Source organism: Helianthus annuus, chromosome 16, assembly GCF_002127325.2.
Source record: "Helianthus annuus cultivar XRQ/B chromosome 16, HanXRQr2.0-SUNRISE, whole genome shotgun sequence".
Lineage (NCBI taxonomy): Eukaryota > Viridiplantae > Streptophyta > Magnoliopsida > Asterales > Asteraceae > Helianthus > Helianthus annuus.
Window position 1 is genome coordinate 105746277 of NC_035448.2, and position 25135 is coordinate 105771411.

At 34.2% G+C, this 25135-nt stretch overlaps 1 pseudogene; it reads right to left on the minus strand.

The window, feature by feature from the left end:
* Positions 1-6330: 6330 nt before the first annotated feature.
* On the minus strand, positions 6331-6897 carry LOC118488369 (annotated as a pseudogene).
* Positions 6898-25135: the final 18238 nt, after the last annotated feature.

The following is a 25135-nucleotide window of genomic DNA, read 5'->3' on the forward strand; positions in this document are numbered from 1 at the left end:
TGTTTAAACTGGAAACAGGAAACACTTGCAATGTATAAAGCAGAGTTATAGAAGATGTAACATGTGTAAAACTGGAAACACTTGTGTAACATTTTGGTGTAACACATTTTACAGGTTGTATCTTTAAAACATGTTTACCTATAAGTACTTACAAAATATAAAGTAGAGTAGGAACACAACTTTTAAGGATGTTACATACATTGTAGAGAAGATGTTACATGTGCACACACAATTAAGATGTGTAACATCACGACAAGTGTCATGTGTGATCTTTTTTTGTTACCCTAGGGTGCTAAACGTATTACAACGTTCATAACACACGTAAACTTATACTAACATCCGTCCCTATGTCCACAGATGATATAGAACATACTCCACGTTACCATATTTACTAGTATTCTAATGGCACTAAATTGTGGACACCGAATGTCAACGAGCAATATCATCCTATTATTGTTAAATCATACATCACACTGGAAGAACTTCTTGCCATGTGTAAGGCTTATAACCAAGAAGCTGGGTTCAATGTAAAAAATATACGTTAATGCAGTTTTTTTATCTACTAATAACATTGTTAATAACAAGTCTAGGTACTTATGTAACATGAAGTGTATCGTTTGTCCCTTTAATTTGTTACACTAGTCTCATATACTTATAGTTACATATATTACTTGTTTGTTCATTGATATGACATTTTGGATGATGTAATGTTGTTACATATGTAATTTGCTAAGTTTAAATTGACACCAAAGGGGCTGACATATGTAACACATGTTTATAACATATGTTACAATATGGGTATATATGTAACACATGTATAGCAATCTTACACATATTACATATAGGTGTTACATGTGTTACAACGTCAAGGTTACACATGTTACATATAGTTGTTGCATCCAAAAAAAAAAATTGCCTTCACAACAACATCCGTATTCATCCAAATATTGGCATACTAACAATGAAAATAAAAATAAATTTTATATCAATAGTTGTAATGCTTCAAAAATGGTCTTCTAAAAATTGCCTTCACAACAACACCATCGTCACCACGAAAACCTGATGATGCGTTGTAATCCTTCCGCGGGTTTCGCTTCTTGATAACCATCTTCATCTTAAACACAAAACATCTTTCCACCTATGAACAAAACAAGTACATCAATATTAAATATTCTATAGTTAAAACTTATTAATCTTCTATGTAACATGTGTAACGTGGCTATACATGTGTTACCTCTCTAGTGTAACACATGTTACAAACATGTGTTACATATGTGCACCCCCCCCCCCTTTTGTGTCCAAAAAAGGGTTGGGGTATCTATAAGTAACTTGCATAATGTTGTTACTACATATGTAGCTAATTATCCCACAAAAAAACACGACTTTTTATTTGTAAAATAAACGAGATATTCCGAATAAATTATGAAGTTTGTACGTTTTAACATTTAACAGCCAATCTAAAAAAAACAATAAGCTGGTCTCATATACTGGGTGTAACACATGTAACACCCTATATACAACATATGTAACCCGCAGTGTAACACGTGTTACAACATATATGACAAACAGTTTAGAAATTTTAGCATTAATCTTCGTAAAAATAACAATATACTCTGTACAAACAATTTAGAAAGTCAACATTAATCTTCGTAAAAAATATCAATATACTCTTCGCATAAATGTAGCTGATAGAAATGTAACATATGTAACAAATTATGCCAGTAAAAAACACGAATTTCTATTTGTAAAACAAAACCGATATCCGATTAAATTATGAACTTTCTAAAGGTAATGAAAATGTAATATCGGAGTGAATTTATTCAAAAAAACAACTAAAAAACAAAGAAATTTGAAACATACATCGTAAAAATTATGGATTTTCAAACTAATTATCTACCATCAATGGTGATGCTGAATTTAAACAAAACTAGAACACAAATCAAACCAAATCCAATTCATAAACCCTAAAAAAAACCCAGCTCACCCACATCCCCCCCCCCCCCACACACACACACACAAAAATCCAACTAAAAGCAATCATTAACTCAAAATCGCTGGACAAACAATTTAGAAATTTAACTTTAATCTTCATAAAAAAATCAATACACTTTGAAGAGAGAAATACAACATACAAAAATTTCTTATAGATCTTGATTTAAAAAATAAAATAAACAAACTAGCTCTGATTTTAAATCTACCAAACGTTGTACAAAGTATAAATCTAAACAAATTACATAAATTAACAAAAGTAAGATCTTTAAACCTGTTTCTCTCTCACACACTTGTGCGTGTGTTCTTGGTGTCTAGGTGAACAACATGAAAATTGTTATCTCTCCTTCCAAAACATTAGCTTTCTCTCTCTAAAAAACAGAAACAAAGATGTGATTAAAATGACACCGAGCTTCCTTTTCTTTGAGAGCTTTGATGGTGGCTTCGATCTTCAATGGTGGCTTCGATCTTCAGATTTCAAGGTTGGAAGGGATGGTGGCTTTGATCTTCGATCTTTGAGAGCTTTGATGGTGGCAGAGCATTGATGGTGGCTTCGATCTTCATATTTCAAAGGTTGGAAGGAATGGGGTGAAAGCAATGGAGTTAGGGTTTTGAAGAGAAAGGAATGGGGTATGAAGAAGAAAGAAAGAGATGGATTCTGTATGTATTTTTTTGTTTAAAAAGGGAAGAAATGATGAGTAATAAATGAGTTGATGTGATGGTGAAGAGAGTGAAATGATATCTTGATCAAATGACCAATATGCCCTTTTAACATGTGTTTTAAAAAGATGATGTGGATCAATCTTGGCCACACAATTAAGGTTTGCCAAGTTTTCTTGATTAAATGGGTTTTTCATAGATACTTACACTATATATATATATATATATATATATATATATATATATATATATATATATATATATATATAAGTGTATCAATACTCATTACGATAATAAATCAAACCTAGAAGGTTTGCATGCTTTCATAAGGAGCTAAGTGCTCCGTAATATGTATAATTGTGCACTAAATTCCGTTATAACAAAAAATCAAACATGAAAAAATGAATGCATTGTTAGAGGGTAAGGGCGCTCATCACTCACTACTCACTCATCACTCACAACATCCAATCAATTTTCGTCATGTCATCGAGCTTTATTTTATCACTAGTGGTGGATTTTACTGGAAATGTCTATCAGTCACCAAACCCAACAATTCCGTCACATTCTCTCTAACATTCAACAATTTTTTCAAGTTATCACGAATGATAAATATCACTCGTTATAAAGTTCACACGTGTTGTATTGCGGCGGCAGTGTGCGTTATAATTTCACGAGTGATGGGTCTTATTACGGGGTGCCCCATCCCCCCTTATAATTGGTTAATTAGACACACCGTCGTTTACATGCGTATCAAACTTAGCTACAACATTGTACTAAATCAGAGAAATTTGATGTGTTATTATAATGAGGTAGACACCTTATATATTCATACATGAATTTGATTGCAACAACAAATAAAATCTATGTGTGTATTATATCAAAAATCATTAAACTCACTAGAACATCATTCTTTGGATTTTAATGTACTTTGTTAAATATAACTCTTGTGGACCCATCTTCGTATTGGATAATATGCACTTTTAAGTGTATCAAACAAAACCTATATGTGTGTATTATATCAAAACTAATTAGAACATCATTCTTTAGATTTAAATGCACTTTGCTAAATATAATTCTTGTGGACCCGTCGTTGTATTGGATAATATGAACTTTTAAGTGTTGTATTGAATAATAAATAAATGTTTTATAGACATACATATCAAAACTTATATCAAATTAAATAACACGCAACTTTGTTACAGTTTAGATTTTTATTAGAACTCACCCGCACCTCCCCCCTCCCTACACATATACATATATATATATATATATATATATTTATATGTAGAGAGAGAGATAGAGAGAGAGAGAGAGAGAGAGAGAGAGAGAGAGAGAGAGAGAGAGAGAGAGAGAGGAGGAAGGTTGCTTGGTTGGATGAATTCCGTTCTCCTTTCAACGTCTTTCAGAGTTTCTAACCTACAACGTCTACTTATAAACAACCTTTGCCAAATTCAGTAGATATTCTAATTATTATTATATTATTATATAATGCTACAAAGTTAGTTGTTGGTAACGATTTATGACTTTTTGTAAACAGGTTGTTACCATTTAAATTTCTAAAAATGGTAAATAATTAAAATAAAAGCATCATATTTTTTCTTTTTTTTCTTGTGTGCACTAGCTAATTGTTTATAATTATATACTTTTATAATTTAACTTGCAAATCTATAGCATATTCTACTTCACTACTCTTGGAGAAACCTGTTAGGCCGTAATTTAGGTAGACTATATATTACACTGTATGTATATATCTAAAAGTTATTGGGGCGATATGTATAACAACACAAACCAATTTGTTACGTATGCTTTGTGAACTCACACATGCGTATGTGTAAACATGTATGCTTATGTACACGTACACATATATAGTTATGGTTATCTAAGAGTATAAAATTCTATAAAGCATGATAAGTTATCAGGACGTTGACACGTGTGTTATAGGATGAGGAATAAATTAAATGTGTCTGTGTAAAATACATAAAATTCTGGAGCAAAGGCACATAGATTAGACACACTGTTGTATGAGTTAGATACCTGTATAGTAGGAGGATGAGTGAGTTTGATTCAACATTGTTAAATGCTTAGACACATTGTCCGACATAGAAACGTAAACTTTTGATAAGGCTTACGCACCATGTAATCAACAGACGGTGGTGCTAGACGCACCATTGTTAAAGGTTTCATTTACATACCACATTACAGCAACACTTTAAAAATGTTCGTTTTAAAGGAAAAATATTTACAAAACTATACCTAAGCAAAAAAGAATATAATTCTAGAATTTATAATACATTTTCTTGAAATAAGGATGTATATAAAAGTTATATGCGTCTAAAAAATATGAAACTATATAAAAAGGTTAAAAACTATGACTATTTTTATTCGTTCCCCCATCCCAACTATCAACTCAACTGGTGTGATCCTAGGTGGCCACGTCGTGGTCCAACTTGGAGCCCCCTTGACCGTTATGAAATCATCCCTTTTGGTCGTGGATTGTTGGCATGATGTTTGCCCCATTGATTGTTCCAGGCGACGTGGGAAGGGTTTGTGAGGGTGGCCCAGTTTTTTTTTATATATAATTGGTGTGAACATGGATGTGAAAAATGAAACCACACCCTCAATACGTAAAAACCATGTGAAAATGATGAGCAACCTATGTGGCAGTTTTCATGGGGTGTGGGATTATTTAATAATGAACTAGTTCCGTATCTTAACCATTAATTTGCTATCAATGATTTAGAGTTATTCTCACAACTTTCACGAATTTACTACTATTACAAAACTCTCACCGTCTAATCTTAACCGTTAATTTGCCTTATCAAATATTCAAATTTATTCTCAAAACTCTTACGATTTTACTACTTTTTATAATTTTTAAAACGGACACAAAAAAAAAAATCAACTTAGCGATCACAATATTGCAATTTTACATTCGTTTCAATTATTGTACCGGACATTCGTTTCAATTATTGTACCGGCAACAATTTGAACATTAGAAACTTTTTCTATAAACAACAAACAAACCTACTCCTAAAATATTCATCCTATATCTACACCTTGTGGGAGAAATCTTACCACTGTCCCACAAAAAAAAAAAAACATAAAACACAAGGTTTGTATTAATAAAAATTTGACCGTCTCTCTTTTCTTCCATAATAAAACATTTTTATAATATTCTGTCTTAGGTATATAAAAATATTGAAGAATATAAATAGTGATGGGTGATGTGAGGTTGGTAATGTAGTTAGAATCCGTAAAGATGGGGGTATGTGTATTAGGTCTGGATCACCTTTCAAACCTAACTAACATAACAGGTTAGACCTTAAACTCTACCTAGCATGCTCTGCTTCTTATGGAATATTTGTTTCTGGCTAACAACAATAACATATTTTACACGTTTCTCTAAATATTTATATGCAGCCTTTTAAGCCTCCCAAAATATGTTTACAATTATTTGCTTTTTTTATAGTTTTAAATTATAATGGGTCGGGTTTGACCCAGTACCGATACCTATACATTTATTAAAAAAAAGATCATTTTGACTTGTTTGACCCGTTTCTTGTATAGCGTTTCTTTTAGTCTGTCATCATCAAAACCTGATACAGTTCGATTCGTTTTCACTAAATGGTTGAAACCGACACTTCAGAAGTTCATCACTCAACCAAGATTTTGTAACCGAAACCAACTAATTTTTAAGTAAAACACATAAAACTTGTTGATCATATAGTCTGCCAAGACTTGGAAACTATTAGTGTACTAGACACCTGGAAGTGTATAGATCATGTTCTCCAAAAAAAAAAAAAAAAAAAAAATTAGCTCTTCAACATAATCAACCGCTGCGCCTTTTACAAAACCTAATGATATTGTGTCAACCGCCAATTAACACCGTCACGCTCAAAAATCCTATACAAATTCAAACAAATACTTGTTAATTTCTTATATAATATTGTGGTCATCATACATAACTCCTAACATAAATCTTGATTTGCAAACCTGTCGTCATTGTTAGGATTTTTTTCAAGTGCAAAATTGTATTGAAAGCCTGAACAACCACCTGCTTCTATGCTTAATCCAAGCATTTTCTCCTTAGCTTCATCAGCTCGCAATTCTTTCATCCTCTGCATGGTTTAAAAGATGATAAATAAATTTCAGATTGTACACAAATATTAACAAAACTTTTAGAAACAAGATTAATATCATATGTGTGAAGTATATTGAGTAGAGAGCTACGGAAACCGCATAAGCACTTGTCCATAATGCATGGAAGTAGTTGCATGTAATGGGAGAGGAAAAGTCAGGCAGTATGAAAGCCGTCTTATGTGGAGCAATAGATATATAAGTGCTCATTCAGTACTCATTGTTATTTAAAAATTGGTTTTGTGTTCAACATCCCTGTCGTATATATGTGTGTGTGTGTGATACCAGAGATTATAGATAAAAAAATACTGAAAAGACCATTAAGTAGGTTTTAAGAATGTATGATTCCGAAGTAATTCATTACTATAAAAAATTCAAGTGCCCACTTTTGAATAATAGCAGCCAAAAAAGTAACGGAAGTAGCATTCATGAAGTCCTTTGGATATTTGGTCAACATGAGTCCTTTGGATATTTGGTCAACATGCAAGGATTAAGATTCATGAGCATTAGTAAAATTGAAGCCATTTTTTCCACAATTAGTGGTAGTATAATTGTATATTGCATGAATTGTAGGACCTGCTTTCAGAACCCCTCACGAATTCATTAAGATTCATGAGCATTAGTAAAATTGAAGCCATTTATTCTGTATGGTCTACTTCTATGAAATTGACTTTAGAAGCCAAGAATAAATTTGGTTTTGTTAATGAAAAATGTGAAAGATCCACTGAGGATCAAGTATTTGCTAGTCAGTGGGATAGATGTAACTCTGTGGTGTTAACTTGGCTTTTGAATTCTGTATCTGAGGAACTGTTTTTAAGTCAAGTTTTTTCTACACTTGCTTCAGAGGTTTGGGAGGATTTAAAAGAAACCTATGACAAGATAGATGGTTTTGTGGTTTATGTTTTATATAAAAAAATAAATTCTATCTCTCAAAATGGTTCAACTGTGGCAGACTATTATAATAAACTGACCACTATGTGGAAACGCTCAAACTGCCCACATGTTCTTGTAAGGCAGCTAAAGACTATAATGATTTTTCAATGTTAATCAAGTTAATGCAATTTCTTATGGGATTAGATGATGTTTATCAACCAGTAAGAACAAATCTGTTAACCAGAGAAGTATTTCCATCTGTCAAGGTTGCTTTTTCTGTGGTTTCTAGGGAGGAATCACATAGGATGTCCAGTAGTGGGTCAAAAGTCAGAATGTATCTTTTGTATCTAAGTCAAATCAGTCTTATGAGTCTAAAAGGAAAGAACCTAATCAAAGAGGACCTAATCCTAGTTTAAAATGTACACACTGCAATATGATAGGTCACACTGTTGATAGATGTTTTGAGTTAATTGGTTATCCTCCAAATTTTAAAAGAAGATCTAATACTATATCTGGTAAAACTACATTAACTGGTAAGTCAAATGCTACTGTTGGGTCTTCTGCTAGTACGTCTACTTCTGGTTTGCCTTTTACATCTGAGCAGATAGCAAAGTTGTTAAGTTTAGTTGGTGAAAAAATTGCTAATGTGTCTACTTCTGATGTGGAATCAACAAGTGTAGGAGGTGAGTCCTATACTGTTAATAATTGTGTTAGTTCTTCTAGTTCTATGTTCTTTGGAGGTGTTTTTAGTTGGATTGTTGATTCTGGGGCAAGTCAATACATGTTGAATAGTGATAAAGACATGTTTAATATAGTTGATGTTTCTGAATTTGATCTTAAAGTTGGTCATCCAAATGGAACTAGTGTTAAGGTTTTAAAAATTGGTAACATCAAACTAATGAATAATATTATCTTAAAAGATGTGTTTTATGTCCCAGGGTATCATGTCAATCTTCTGTCTGTTCATAGATTAGCCAAAGATAACAACATTAGTGTGGTGTTTAATGAAAACAGTTGTGTCTTACAGGATTCCAAATCAAGAAAAATCCTGGTGACTGGCAGTCAAGATAGTGGTCTATATTTTGTAGGTAAAGATGGTAATTCTGTGAATGTTTGCTATAATAGTTTTGTTAAATCTAATTTATGGCATATCAGATTAGGCCATCCATCTGACCATGTTCTAACTGTGTTAAAAGAGAGTTTTGATGTTAAAAGTATTGAACATGGACCTTGTGATGTTTGCCATAGGGCTAAACAAGTTAGGGTTCCTTTTCCTCTAAGTGAGCATAAAACAAAAGCTATAGGAGAGCTAATTCATCTAGATTTATGGGGTCCATACAAAGTAACTAGTTATGAGGGGTTCAAATATTTTTTTAACCATAGTAGATGATTTTTCAAGAACTGTTTGGTGTTACTTGTTGTCAAGTAAAACTGAAGTGTTTGAAAATCTGTGTACCTTTTATGAACTCATTCTAACTCAGTTTGAGAAAAAGATAAAAATTATTAGAAGTGATAATGGAACCGAGTTTGTAAACAATCAAATGAGTCTGTTTTGTAAAAATAAAGGTATATTGCATCAAACATCTTGTTCCTATACACCACAACAAAATGGTGTGGTGGAGAGGAAACAAAGACATCTCTTAAACACAACTAGAGCTTTAATGTTTCAGAGTAATTTACCTCTTAAATACTGGTCTGATTGTATTTTAACTATTGTTTACTTAATCAACAGATTGCCCTCTTCTGTGTTAAGTGGTAGGAGTCCTTATGAGGTTGTTTATGGTTTTAAGCCCTCATTAAATCATTTAAGGAACTTTGGATGTCTTTGTTTTAGTACTATTTTGTCTGAAACTGATAAGTGTGTTCTTATTGGTTATTCCAATGTAAAAAAGGGGTACAAAATACTAAGTTTAGAAAATAGAAAAGTGTTTTTTCTAGAGATGTGAAGTTTTATGAGAATGTGTACCCTTTTAAGTCAAATCTGAGTAATAATCAAGAATTGTTAAATAAAACTGATTTAAATCATGTAAATTTTTTTGATTTTACTGAAACAATCTCATCTGAAGTTCCAACAGTTCCCGATGATGAAGAGGGTACAACTGGTGCTCAGGATCACTACAGTGATGATCAGCAGCCAGTGTCACCCTTTACATCTGCCACTGCCTAAAATGTTGAGAGTGGTCAACCTGAAAGTGGGCAGTTAGGTAGTAGTAGCTCGGGTAACAATGGCGGGGCAGAGGACACTGTAGGATCACATGATGAGACCAACCTATCTGAGGGACAGTCTGTTAGGAAATCTTCTAGAAAAAGTGTTATTTCCAAAAAGATTTGATGAGTTTGTTGTTGAAGGAAAGGTCTAAGTATGGCATTGAGAAAGTTGTTAACTATTCTAATTTGTCTGTTGATAATTTTTGTTTGATTGCTTCTTTGAATAAGTCTATTGAGCCTAGTACATATGTTGAGGCTGTTAAAGATCCTAGATGGATAGAAGCAATGAATAGTGAAATGGAAGCTCTTTATAGGAATAATACTTGGAAAATTGTAGATATGCCAAAAGGTAGAAAGCCCATTGGGTGTAAATGGGTATATAAAATAAAATATAAAGCAAATGGTGAAGTAGAAAGGTATAAAGCTAGGTTAGTTGCTAAAGGATTTAATCAAAGAGAGGGTATTGATTTTGGTGAAACTTTTTCACATGTGGTTAAAATGGTTACTGTTAGAATTATTTTAAAACTTGCAGTAAATAAAGGTTGGCCATTATATCAGCTTGATGTAAATAATGCATTTCTGTATGGTACTTTGTCTGAAGATGTTTATATGACCCTACCTCAGGGCTACTTTGATAATGAGAAAAATAAAGTATGTAAGCTTGTTAAGTCTCTTTATGGACTTAAACAAGCCCCTAGGAAATGGAATGAGAAATTAACTTCTGTGTTGCTTAATATGGGCTTTGTTCAAAGTTTATGTGATCATTCTTTGTTTGTTTTGTGTAAAAGTGATGTGTTAGTTGTTTTGTTAGTCTATGTTGATGATATTGTGATTACTGGGAATAATTCTTCTGAAATCACAAGAGTTAAAAGAAGTTTAAGTGAAAGTTTTAAAATTAAAGACTTAGGTATACTTAAGTATTTTCTTGGTATAGAAGTTTTGTATTCCGATGGGTCAATATGTTTGTCCCAAAGGAAGTATTGTCTAGAACTTCTCAATGAGTTTGGGTACCTAGGGTGCAAACCTGTTGGTACACCAATTGAACAGTCCCATGTTATTACTAGTAAAACTGACAAAGATAAAAGGTTTTAAGAAAATGTGAATGGTTTTCAAAAGTTAATTGGTAAGTTGATATACTTGTCTTTAACTCGCCCAGATATAAGTTATGCTGTACAGTTCTTGAGTCAATATATGCACAAACCTTGTCAGTCACATCTAGATATTGCTTTAAGATTGTTAGGATACTTAAAGCAAAGTCCAGGTAGGGGTGTTATGTTCAGGAAAACAGGTAATTTTGATTTGTTAGTATTTGTTGATTCGGATTGGGCAAAGTGTACTATGACTAGAAAATCAGTCACTGGTTTTGGAGTATTTCTTGGAGGTACTCTTGTATCTTGGAAAAACAAGAAACAAGGTTTTGTTTCGAGATCTACTGCTGAGGCTGAGTACAAGGCAATGTGCTCGGCTACTTGTGAGATAATGTGGATTAAGAACATTTTGTCTGAACTAAATATAAGTTGTACTTTGCCTATAACACTATTTTGTGATAGCAAATCTGCTATTTCTATTTCTCTAAATCCTGTCTTCCATGAAAGAACAAAACACTTTGAGCTAGACTTGCATTTTTTGAGAGAAAAAATTGCAAGTGGCATTATTGACCCATAGAAAATTGCTTCTGATGATCAGATAGCAGACATTTTTACTAAAGGCCTAAGTGTTGCTCAACACAATGTATTGTGTGAAAAATTGGGTTTATTTGACATGTTTGCCATATGAATTATGGGGGGATGTTAAAATAAGAGGTTCTATAAATAATTCATATTACAAACTTGTTATTATTGGGCTATGGTTATTGGGCTGATACTATTGTTAAAGTTGTTACAGCTGTTGATATATTGTTATGGGCTCAGGGACTAAAGTGTAACTTCAGGGGTTTATGTGTAATGTTCATGAATGACAAAGGGGCTCATCTAAAGATGTTTGGATCTCAGCTATATATCATATGAGAGAGAAGATTATCTTAGTTGTTCGAGATATTTCTTAGGGTTTCACTATATTCTCTCTGTACCAGTTCATCCCAGTTCATCTTCTTCGTTGGTTGATCTCAATGTTGAGATTGTTTTCTATATTAGAGATCGTGTTGATCTCAGTTTCTGTATCCTTTATTTTGTTTGTATTCTGTTTGTGATTCAACAGATTTCTCAAATCTGTTGAACTTGTACTTTGTATCATTAAGATCTCATAAGTTTGAGATCTAGGGTTTCTGGTTGGGGTTTTTTGGTTTGGTAAAATAATAAAGATTTTGTCACCGTTTTGTCATTATATCTGGTGTGTTTGTAAGTTCATGTTAGATCTATACCATTTTACATATGATTATATTATAAAGATTACATTGTTTCAATATTATGTGTTCTTTTGAATTGAATGGTCTAATAAGAGTTCTACACTTTACACAACTTTCTTGATGTTCGAACTTTTCCATTTATGTTATTTTTCCAAATTTTAACCATGAAAAAAAAACCTGAATCAACCCGTTCACAATAACATGGGTTAAAAACGCCACCTCTCGGTCCACCTGATCGGTTTCTAAATTGGGTATATAAAAAAAACAACCATGTTGTATACGTAACTTGGGCCATTGCTTACTCCAAACATACAACAAATTACTTGTTGCAAACAAAGTGCATCCTAAGACCTCGCAATTAACCGGTCACTCGCAATTAACCGGTCCGGAGCTATTGCAAGAAACGACTGACAAAGTCCTCCAAATTTGAGACAACTTGTTGAAAGCTCGAAGTAGACAGAAAAGTTACGCCGATAGACGATGCACGCCCCTTGAATTTGACGTTGGCGACTACGTACTCCTAAAGGTATCACCTTGGAAGGGTGTGGTCAGATTCGGCAAGAAAGGGAAACTAGCGCCTCGATATGTTGGACCTTTTAAGATTCTGGAAAGGATCGAAAAAGTCGCCTACAGACTCGAACTACAGGAGGAACTTAGTAATGTCCACCCGACTTTCCATGTGTCGAACCTCCGAAAATGCCTGGCTGAGCATGATTTAATTGTACCTCTCGACGACCTCCAAATAAACGAAACACTACACTTCGTGGAGAAGCCTGTCGAAATCATGGATCGCCAAACCAAGCAGCTCAGACGCTCGCGCATTCCTATTGTGAAGGTCCGATGGGAAGGCAAACGAGGCGCAAAGTTCACTTGGGAACTCGAAAGTGACATGAAGGCGAAATACCCGCAGTTATTTAGAGAAGCTTGTTCTAGAGAGTGAAAGTCTAGAGAGAGAAAGTTCTCCAAGGTGATTCACGGTGTTATCCAACTTCCAGCTTAAATTTCGGGACGAAATTCCCTAAACAAGGGGAGGCTGTAACACCCCGTGTTTCGAAAGTCAAAGTCAAAGTCAAGATTGAAGTCAAAGGGAGAAAAGACTGCTAATTGCAAACCATCTCTCCTCGCTCAACTCCTGTTTTAACTTCTTTGAATGTAGTTAGTCCATTTTGGTGTTTTACGTTAGAGTAATCATTAAACTCGCAGTAATCGAATATTTATCGCTACGAATCGCTTTATGACTGTGAATAATAGGAAGTAACAATGCGATAAAGTCAACTAAACGCTAATCAAACTAATCTAATCAAACATCGCACTCGCAACTCGAAATACGCATTTTGGTGATTATTATACGTGTGTGTGTGCCTTATGTGTTACTTGTGCATGTCTATTTATGTATGTGTGGTAATCAATCGAAACGCAATCGAACTCAATCTCAATCGAATCAAACTCGCAAACCGAATACGAACAAGGATGATTGTATGTAGATATAGTGTGATAATTAGTGGAGAAGAGACAGCGCGCGATATGAGTGGTTGGGATTAAAAGTAATTTGAATAGGAAACCCTATTGCGAGCGATGCGCAATCGCAATCGAAATCGAAATATCAAAAATCGTCGCACCGAACACTCGAATCAGGCAACTGATCGATCTGGCTACCAGCCGATCGACCAGCTGTCCGATCGGACAGGCTTTCCGATTGAGCTGCCTGGCCGATCGGCCAACACTTTCCTCATTTGGAAGCCTATAAATACCCCTGTCATTGTCATCATTTCCACTTTTGGAAACCCTCTGACCGACCAGCTCGTGTTCTTCACCTTTTCTCAGATTTCTCGTGATTCCGGTAAGATCTCGCTCTAAATCTTGTACTTTCTTGATCTACACGCACTCCTACACCTTTCTATCTTTTAGATTTTAACTTTTAACTGTGAAATCACCAAGATTCGAGTGTTTTATGATGACGTCATCTTGGTGTTCTTCAAGAACTTCATGTTTTGGCCTCAATCCTTCAAGAACAACTTGAATCTAACCGATTTCCATATAAACTATCAAAGATCCTTCATAGATATAAACATTTTCACTAAGAAAAGGATTAAAAGATGGTTTTCTAACTTTCTTTCAACTCTTTTACACTCAAAACACTCAAAACCGATAGAATCGGGACTTGTGTCGACTTACTACCCGATCTGTGGTTACGTTATGTAACAACTCTCACTAAAATTAATATTTAGTATAATAATTATCCAATAAGGAAACCCTAATTAAGACACCCAAGTGATTCTGCACAAACCCTAAAAATTTCAGAACAATCGGAATCAGGATCAGGGCCCCTAAAGTTCAGGGGGGGGGGGTAAACCCTAGTTAACGATTATCCCTATTAAACGTTGTCAAAATCTAAATTTTCGAAAGTGTTGACTCATCTAGGCTAGTCCCACACGCGGAAAGTCTATAGTGATTAGGTGTCCCTTACGGACCGTAAGGGATACTGCTTACGGTCCGTAAGCATGTCAATTTTCATGTATAAATAGCAGACATTGGCATTCGATTTCTGCTGTTCAAACGACGCTCAATTTCTAAATTGACGTCGAGTTATTCACTTTACAACACACAAATCACTAATTAGTGTAGCGGGGTGCTGCTACAATACCGGGTATTAACTCGATCGCTGTTCAATTCTTTTCTTTCCGTCAGCTTTTATTTTTGTAAATAATAGCTCGGGATTTTACCCTCTAAATCCCTAAACTCTGCCCGTTATTAGGGTAATAACTCTAATCACTGGTACGATACTTTATCCGATCGATTATAACTATCCAACGATTGTCTAAGTGCTGCTCAAATTGAGTTATACTTTGTTATTCATCGTGATTTCGACTTGAATGTTTGAGTGCTGTCCGAACTCGGGCTATACTCTGTCATTCGTTGTGAATCCGTTGAATTGTTAAGTATTGCACTTGTAAATCGTTGTGAGGGTTTTATCTCGTGATTATCGTTAAAGTTGAATTGAGTTAGTACACTAATACGCGTTCCATTATGTCTAGAAATTAGAACTCGTAAGCAAGGAGCTGCTAGAGTACTTAGTAGCTAAGTAAACTTAATAATTAAATAAACTTAGCAGCTAGGTTAACTGAGTAGGTTAATTAATCTATTAATTAAGTTTAGTATTAATTAAATGGGATTAATTAAGCTAAACTAGATTAATTAAGCTAAGTACGATTAATTGAGTTAAGCAAGATTAATTAAGCTAAGTAAGATCTACTAATCACCTAAATAGAAATATATATATATAAATATATAATAGATAATACCGAAGGAAGGTGCTAGGAAGGTGTAAGAGGATAGATATCTGTGGATAGGAAGCTTCCTAGAAGATATATAAGTAACTTCCTAGAAAAGCTATAGGAAACTTCCTAGAAATACAAGGGAAACTTCCTAGAAATTTCATATTTCCTACCTATAAATAGGAAGCTTAGGATTCATTTTTCTTTGCTCATTTCTTTCTTCTTCTCTCTATACGTTGGTGTTCTAACCAATAATCACCGATGCGATGTTCTGTCCGATCGATTCATGAACCAACTAACGGATGCCAAAGTATTGTATTTTGTGAGTTCGTTAAAACGGATGCCAAAATGCTGTCTAAACAAGACTATACTTTGTGAATTTCGTTAAGGTTCGAATCTCGTGACTACCGTTAAGGTTTGATTTGGGTTATACACAAATACGTATTCCATTCTGTTAAACTATATGTTTAACTACCAAAAATACTCCCAACTACACACTCACAATCAAACAAACTATTAAATCATCAGAAGATCCAGAATAATAAAGTGCATTCTTAATTATCGGAAGAAGTAGAATCAAGAAGCTTGTTAACTCAATCTTGCATGCTTATAAAGTGAGTCATTCTCTTTTTATCAACTGTTTTACAATACTCCAAATTATTTTCAGAATTATAATTACAGTGATTAAGTTTATGTAATCACCAAATTACAGCCGGTATGTGGGGTATTGTGCACATTACTACTGTTGTTATCACTTTAGGTGGGCGAACCTAAAATTAAGTGATATACGTCATTCATTGGGGCAGCCAATGGTGATATGACCACAGTCACCGAAACGAGTCGAGTGACAAATACTGTGGGTAGTTGGTAGATATCAGAAACATATGTAAAAACTCTTAATACTGTAAATTATAACAAACGAGTCGTTTTAGTAAACTGAATGATTCACTCAGTATTTCCCGCTGACAAAACCTTTTTAAAACGCGTTTCAGGTAATTACAGTAGATTGGAGTAAGGATTGGATCCGGCACTAAAAGACTTCAAGAAGTGGCTTATTTTATTAATTAAATCAAATTAAGAAATGTTGTTTTTATTAAAAGCTACCTTTGTAACAATGGAATTTATTCCATCTATTTAAATAAAATCTGGTGTTTCTAAACTCTGATATTTTTCCTAACTCACGGTCCTGATAAAATTTCCGCTGCAATATTTTTCAAAATAACTCACAGGTACCACTGGACTGCTCGCGGCTCCCGATTCCGTCCAGGATGGGGTCGGGGGACGTGACAGAAGGTGGTATCAGAGCCACTGCTTTAAGCCTATAAGTGTTGTGATAATAATACTTAAGCTTAAATAAAAAGAGTTAGGAGATTACTGTTAAATGGTAGCACAGCTGATAGCAGTTAGACTTGAACATAAGAAAAGATGCCTTAGTATAAGCTAAGCTACTTGTTTACGCAATTAGGTGTTATAATAATACCTAAATTTAAACAGAGAATTAGAAACTTAATATTATCTGATAGCACTCCGGATGATATTTAGACTTGAACTTAAGAATTTTGCCTTAAATAAACTTTAAGGTAAATTACTTATATAAGTACAATGTAATGGATATTGGTATTCCATAAAAATGACGATTAGCAGGCAATAGCACGTAATTGCTTCTTGCTTATTGATATTATTTGGTCGAGAATAAGATATGTTAGGGAAATACAAATTTCCTTGATTCTGGATAAAAGTCCTAATAAAAGAGGCACTTTTAAAAATCTTGAAAAGATACTATTTATGGGAAATAGAAAATTTTCTTCGGCAAAACTGGGTATAGAGTAGCAGACTCTCCAGCTTGTCTGGATATACTGAAGTTACCTCTCCGGCGCGAACCGGATAAGACGGGGTAAATAATATGTCAAATCAGTGACAAGATTTCCCTAAATAAAATCATGACCAGATATTTGACTTGTTTTTGGAAATATGAATCTGCTAAATACATTGATCTTATAGAAGGTATGTATATTACAGCATGTGAAATATATAATTATATAGATATGTATATCTATAAGGAATTCCAAAAGTCGATTAGGAATAAAACACAAGCATATGTGTCTAGATTTCTTTATTAGGAATCTCTTTTCCGATATCAAACATTATTTCGTTTGATCATTTGTCTCGTAGTTCGTGTGACAAAATAAAAACTCTATAAATTAGAACACCATCAAAAATATAAGAATTACCACTACGTTATCATAAATTATTAACGCAAGTAAGAAACATCTAAAGTTGTGCTAATGCACAAGAAAACACATAAAACTTAAATTATATATATCCACGGACGTCGAAGTTTATCACACATGACTTCCAAGGCAAGACCTTTGGAAAATATAAATTAGGCACGATGACACCAATACTAATTCCGTTAGTAAAAGAACTCCTAATAAAAAAAAGCGGCACTTTGCCACATGATCTTACAAACGATCACAATATCGCTGAGGTACGTTGGAACAATATTTCACAACCATCGGTGCACAGTCTAATTATAGTCATAATTATTGGCACTACAAAAGAAGTCATCTACCTTTGCAAATCCCCTATTTCATTTCATTTCATTCGACATTCCTTGGTAATGTCACTTAACAAAGGTTGTCACACGAGATTTCAGATAAAGTTCTTATATTTCTTTCGTTGCAATTCTGACTTCTGCCTATAAATAAGTTGACTTTCGTGTTTCTACTTCTTTTAATGATAATCATACCATAAAGATTTCTTTCATAGTAGGAAATATTGATTCATTTCATTTCTTGATAAATCCACACGCTACACATGCACTGTTTGTTACGCATGTGGTTCATTTGAATTATGAAGACCATAAGAGGGCATCATTCCAATTTGTTGTTTTATCAAAAGCTCAAATATCATTTCGCTATACTTGATCTTTTCATTGTAAACCGCGTTTTTACAAAGCGATGACTCTTTAATATCGAATCAATGAATTTCTTGAAAAACTCGATTTTCTTTTGAAGAGTATACATGATTTCTGTTGTGATCATGTTTGAACTTTCTTATTCAAAACTCGTTATATTCAAAATCAGTTAACTTGCTCACAAAACATATTCCATTCAAGGTCCCATATGATGAATTGAAGCCATCATATTCAAAATAATCCCAACCAGCACTTCAATTCTCTTGAACTATAACATGCTTGTTGGTCTTCAACTTCATTAAATCATTTTCTTTACATCACGATCACCTTATAGTGACTTTTTCACAAATTTGAAGATTGCGCTAATCTCGTTTACATTTATGACTAGTTATTATTATTATTATTTTTAATTAATATTTGTAATAAAATATTAATAATAATGGTGTTAATATTATTTTTAAGATTATTGTCAAGGACAGGTATTGGGTAGCCTAGCCTTAGTTAGGCATGGACTGGCCACCTATGCTTAAACAAGGCAGCACTAACCAATATCCAACCATGATAATAACTATTTAATATATATAAATTAAGTCATCATACTTATTTAATAAATTTCAATTATATGTAAAAATATTTTTATATTATATATATAGAAATATATATACTTCGTACTGTAAAGAGAAAACATATTTTCATAAAAACAATTAAAGGGACGAATAAAATTATCTAAATAATTGTCTAAGCATTTATGAACAAGACATATTATAAATAAATGTTCATCTTGATTAATATTTCACAACCATTAAATACTTATAGAAATATTCTTTTATATATATATTAAAACATCAAATGTTATTTACGCAAGCCAATATTTAAGTATGCTTGATATTAAAATAAACATTTATTATTTTACTTTTATGATTTCAAATACCCTATTATAAAATCTTACAGTTAAACATACTTGATTTTAAAAATAATAATCGTAAGTTCTAAGAATATTGGGTAAACCAATTTATAAAACATATATCATTATATTGTCAAAATTACCACGGGTTTTGATATTTAAACCTATCTATATTTATTTATTATTCTACCTTATGATAACATAAAAGGAAAAGGAATTTAATAAATCAAAATATCACCTATCTTTAATCAAACATTTTGATTAAAATCATCTGAATACAATTATAAGACAAAAATACACTAACTTTATTGTCTTTTCATGTATTCTTACAAATCACCCATCTCAGCACATTGATTTTCTCATATCATAATTCAATATTTGACGAATCATTTTCATGTTTTCATTTCATTTTGAACCAGTCAATCTTAAGTCTTCCTTAGGTACCAATCAAGGTAAGTTTTCTTCTGACAAAGAATTTTACTAATTCCAAAAAGTTCTTCACATTCATTCTAAAAATCTATAGATCATATATCTTTTGGCTTAAACATAATCACCTTGGAAACTATATCATTTCATCGGAATGTCTCATCTTTTGAAATATCTAGATTCGCTTCCTTAAAACTCTCAGTTAATTTCGAAAACGGTAAATTTATCATAACAATACCTTGCAGTATCCATATACATTTGTAGCCTGTGCTAATAATAAACCCTATTCATACGCCATTCGTTTGATTTGTCATATTCTTGGTACAATTATGTACTCAGATTACGATACACTAAATTCTATTGTCTAGTGCCATTTAAGTAAACGATGTTGATTTTCGGATAATCATTAACAAATCATTTTCCATACTCCCATTCACAAATAGATATTTATCAATTCGGAATCTCCCTCAATTGATCAAAGTAAGTTCATTTCGAATATTGAATCCAATTGTTTCTATAAATCATTTTTATTTTAAATTTCCATACCCCTCAAAATATCTTTTGATTCCATTCCACGATACATTATTTTTCTTAATTAAAAGAAGAAACCTAAAGAAAATATCATAGTCCAAATCTCGAGGACGAGATTTTTTATTAAGGTGGGGAGGATGTAACAACTCTCACTAAAATTAATATTTAGTATAATAATTATCCAATAAGGAAACCCTAATTAAGACACCCAAGTGATTCTGCACAAACCCTAAAAATTTCAGAACAATCGGAATCAGGATCAGGGCCCTAAAACTCAGGGGGGGATAAACCCTAGTTAACGATTATCCCTATTAAACGTTGTCAAAATCTAAATTTTCGAAAGTGTTGACTCATCTAGGCTAGTCCCACACGCGGCAAGTCTATAGTGATTAGGTGTCCCTTACGGACCGTAAGGGATACTGCTTACGGTCCGTAAGCATGTCAATTTTCATGTATAAATAGCAGACATTGGCATTCGATTTCTGCTGTTCAAACGACGCTCAATTTCTAAATTGACGTCGAGTTATTCACTTTACAACACACAAATCACTAATTAGTGTAGCGGGGTGCTGCTACAATACCGGGTATTAACTCGATCGCTGTTCAATTCTTTTCTTTCCGTCAGCTTTTATTTTTGTAAATAATAGCTCGGGATTTTACCCTCTAAATCCCTAAACTCTGCCCGTTATTAGGGTAATAACTCTAATCACTGGTACGATACTTTATCCGATCGATTATAACTATCCAACGATTGTCTAAGTGCTGCTCAAATTGAGTTATACTTTGTTATTCATCGTGATTTCGACTTGAATGTTTGAGTGCTGTCCGAACTCGGGCTATACTCTGTCATTCGTTGTGAATCCGCTGAATTGTTAAGTATTGCACTTGTAAATCGTTGTGAGGGTTTTATCTCGTGATTATCGTTAAAGTTGAATTGAGTTAGTACACTAATACGCGTTCCATTATGTCTAGAAATTAGAACTCGTAAGCAAGGAGCTGCTAGAGTACTTAGTAGCTAAGTAAACTTAATAATTAAATAAACTTAGCAGGTAGGTTAACTGAGTAGGTTAATTAATCTATTAATTAAGTTTAGTATTAATTAAATGGGATTAATTAAGCTAAACTAGATTAATTAAGCTAAGTACGATTAATTGAGTTAAGCAAGATTAATTAAGCTAAGTAAGATCTACTAATCACCTAAATAGAAATATATATATAAATATATAATAGATAATACCGAAGGAAGGTGCTAGGAAGGTGTAAGAGGATAGATATCTGTGGATAGGAAGCTTCCTAGAAGATATATAAGTAACTTCCTAGAAAAGCTATAGGAAACTTCCTAGAAATACAAGGGAAAGTTCCTAGAAATTTCATATTTCCTACCTATAAATAGGAAGCTTAGGATTCATTTTTCTTTGCTCATTTCTTTCTTCTTCTCTCTATACGTTGGTGTTCTAACCAATAATCACCGATGCGATGTTCTGTCCGATCGATTCATGAACCAACTAACGGATGCCAAAGTATTGTATTTTGTGAGTTCGTTAAAACGGATGCCAAAATGCTGTCTAAACAAGACTATACTTTGTGAATTTCGTTAAGGTTCGAATCTCGTGACTACCGTTAAGGTTTGATTTGGGTTATACACAAATACGTATTCCATTCTGTTAAACTATATGTTTAACTACCAAAAATACTCCCAACTACACACTCACAATCAAACAAACTATTAAATCATCAGAAGATCCAGAATAATAAAGTGCATTCTTAATTATCGGAAGAAGTAGAATCAAGAAGCTTGTTAACTCAATCTTGCATGCTTATAAAGTGAGTCATTCTCTTTTTATCAACTGTTTTACAATACTCCAAATTATTTTCAGAATTATAATTACAGTGATTAAGTTTATGTAATCACCAAATTACAGCCGGTATGTGGGGTATTGTGCACATTACTACTGTTGTTATCACTTTAGGTGGGCGAACCTAAAATTAAGTGATATACGTCATTCATTGGGGCAGCCAATGGTGATATGACCACAGTCACCGAAACGAGTCGAGTGACAAATACTGTGGGTAGTTGGTAGATATCAGAAACATATGTAAAAACTCTTAATACTGTAAATTATAACAAACGAGTCGTTTTAGTAAACTGAATGATTCACTCAGTATTTCCCGCTGACAAAACCTTTTTAAAACGCGTTTCAGGTAATTACAGTAGATTGGAGTAAGGATTGGATTCGGCACTAAAAGACTTCAAGAAGTGGCTTATTTTATTAATTAAATCAAATTAAGAAATATTGTTTTTATTAAAAGCTACCTTTGTAACAATGGAATTTATTCCATCTATTTAAATAAAATCCGGTGTTTCTAAACTCTGATATTTTTCCTAACTCACGGTCCTGATAAATTTCCGCTGCAATATTTTTCAAAATAACTCACCGGTACCACTGGACTGCTCGCGGCTCCCGATTCCGTCCAGGATGGGGTCGGGGGACGTGACACGTTAGCCCAAGATTCGATCCTATCCACGAGGTTCATCGGTTTCGGGTTAAACAAGAACTCCGTCTAGAACAGTTCACTAATCGAGTTGGGTGATTCCTGTCCGATCAGGAGGACCAAGTAATGACGAGGTTTCTGTTGCTTAACTCGTTACCAAAACGCCTCGATAAAACGACAAACAATCAAAACAACCAAGTGTTAGACGAACAGGCTAACCAGGACAAGGCACTATCCGATCGGACTGCTGTCCAAACGGACAGCCAGCCGAACGGACAGACAGCCGAACGACTGGCCAGCCGATCGGCTAGCACATGGGTCCCACACTTAATCAACCTATTTGGAGATTGAGTATTGAACGAACTGTTGTTCAATCGGACTTTCGTCCGATCGGATTACTCTTCGGATCATGAGATACTTGACTTTAAATACTTGATTGATTTTTTTTTCAACATGTTCAATGCACGGGAAATGCCACCCGATCGAACTACTGTCCGATCGAGTGACCTCTTGCTGAGGATATGTTCTTCACTGAAGTACCAGCCGATCGGGTTGCTGGCCGATTGAACGACCGTCCGATTGACCGACCAGAAAGGTAAAGATACTTTAATGTTTTCAAATACTACAACGAAAACTTCAAAAGTCAACCATCATACACAAACCCACCCTACTCAAAGGAAGAAACAATCCACTCGAACAGCCATCCGATCGGACTTCCGTCCGACCGGAAAACTGTCCGAACGGACTGTCAACCGCACGGTCAGCCGTCCGATCGGACTACCGTCCGATCGACCAGCTGTCCGATCCAGCGACACCTATTTCCGTTTTACGCGTTGCTTATCATTATACTATCGAACTGTTCAGGCTAACCTTAATCTCAAGCGCTCCCTTCAATCCATCCAACCGCTGTGAGTATACTCGATCCCTTTTTGCTTTAAGCACTTTTGGGTGTTACATACGTTACTTATACGAAATCACATCGAACACACTACACATTATTTTAAACGCTAACCGTTACCGCATGTATTACGTGACTTAATGAATGCTTGTTGTTATGTTTACACATGGAATGCTGTCTACCTGCCTTAACGATGATAGTACTATAGTTTGGACTCAGCGCCCGCTCATACGGGGGTTGTTAAGGACAATTACTTGCATGGATTACAGTGGTGATCATATATTGCGAACTGCCTTGGGCAGTCAACCCGCAGTCGTTGGTATTGATAGATCCGTGTCGATAATTAACATGCTTCATTTTCCCCTATGTACGTGCTGGTTATGCGTAAACTATTTTAAACTCTATATGAAACTTGTATACTCGCCTTTACACTACGTGTATTGACTTTTATTTTAACGTATGTGACAGGTAATTAGGATGCTTATCTGCTAGGAAAGCGAGGCTAGAATAAGCTTCTAGAGCCCAACAAATAGTTGTCTGTAGATCTGAAAACTGGAGTCTCTAGAAGCAGATAAACAATTGGGCAGTTTTGTAAAATCTGAGTTGTCGGAATAGAACTATTTGCCTGGATTTTGTCTGTAATAATTTATTTACCTTTTGAGGCATGGTATGGGACATGTTAATTTAAATTAATTGGTAATGATAATTGTTATGGAAACTTCTGGACAATCTGTTTCACTCAGTGCCGCGCCCCGATGATTCCGCCATCGGTTGGGGTGTGACAGATTGGTATCAGAGCCATATCTATAGGGAATTAGGCAAGACTTGACCTAGTCCGGGTCGATGTCTTAGGAACCTAGTCTATAGTTAGGACCCAATAGACCGACTCATGCATGTCCATTAGGGATTTTGTGTGAGCCTATTGCTAATCTTCGCCATTCTCGCCTATACTACACTATTTCTGCACTCGAATTTTCAGTAATGAAGAAGCGATTTAGTCGAGATTTGGTGTGAAAACCGCAAACTCTCCACTAAAATTTGCCTAATCGACCCGCATTTTTCTTACTTACAAACGGGGAGAATTATACCAAATCAGGAGTGAAATCCATATTTTGATGAATAATCTCCTCTATTTTACTAAAACCAAGGGGAAATTGTCAAGCTGGGGGTGAAACCCTAACCTTGACGGCTTGTCCGTGGTTTCACAAAACTCTCACCAAAGTCTCGACGGACTCCAATGACCTGAACTCACCATATGACTGGGGGGTGTGCGCCGGATGCCCAAGAATTGAGGTAGATGCCCTATCCTGAAGGTCAAAATGTGTACGACAGATCCTTGAGAATAGTCAAATCTCTTTGGGTAGTCAATGTCTAATAGCCGCAGACAATCTACTTCTCGATTTTTATGTGTTTCGATTTTGAGCCCGCAACTGCTGACTCTGATGATTCGTTAATTTTATGAGTTTTATGTGTATTTACC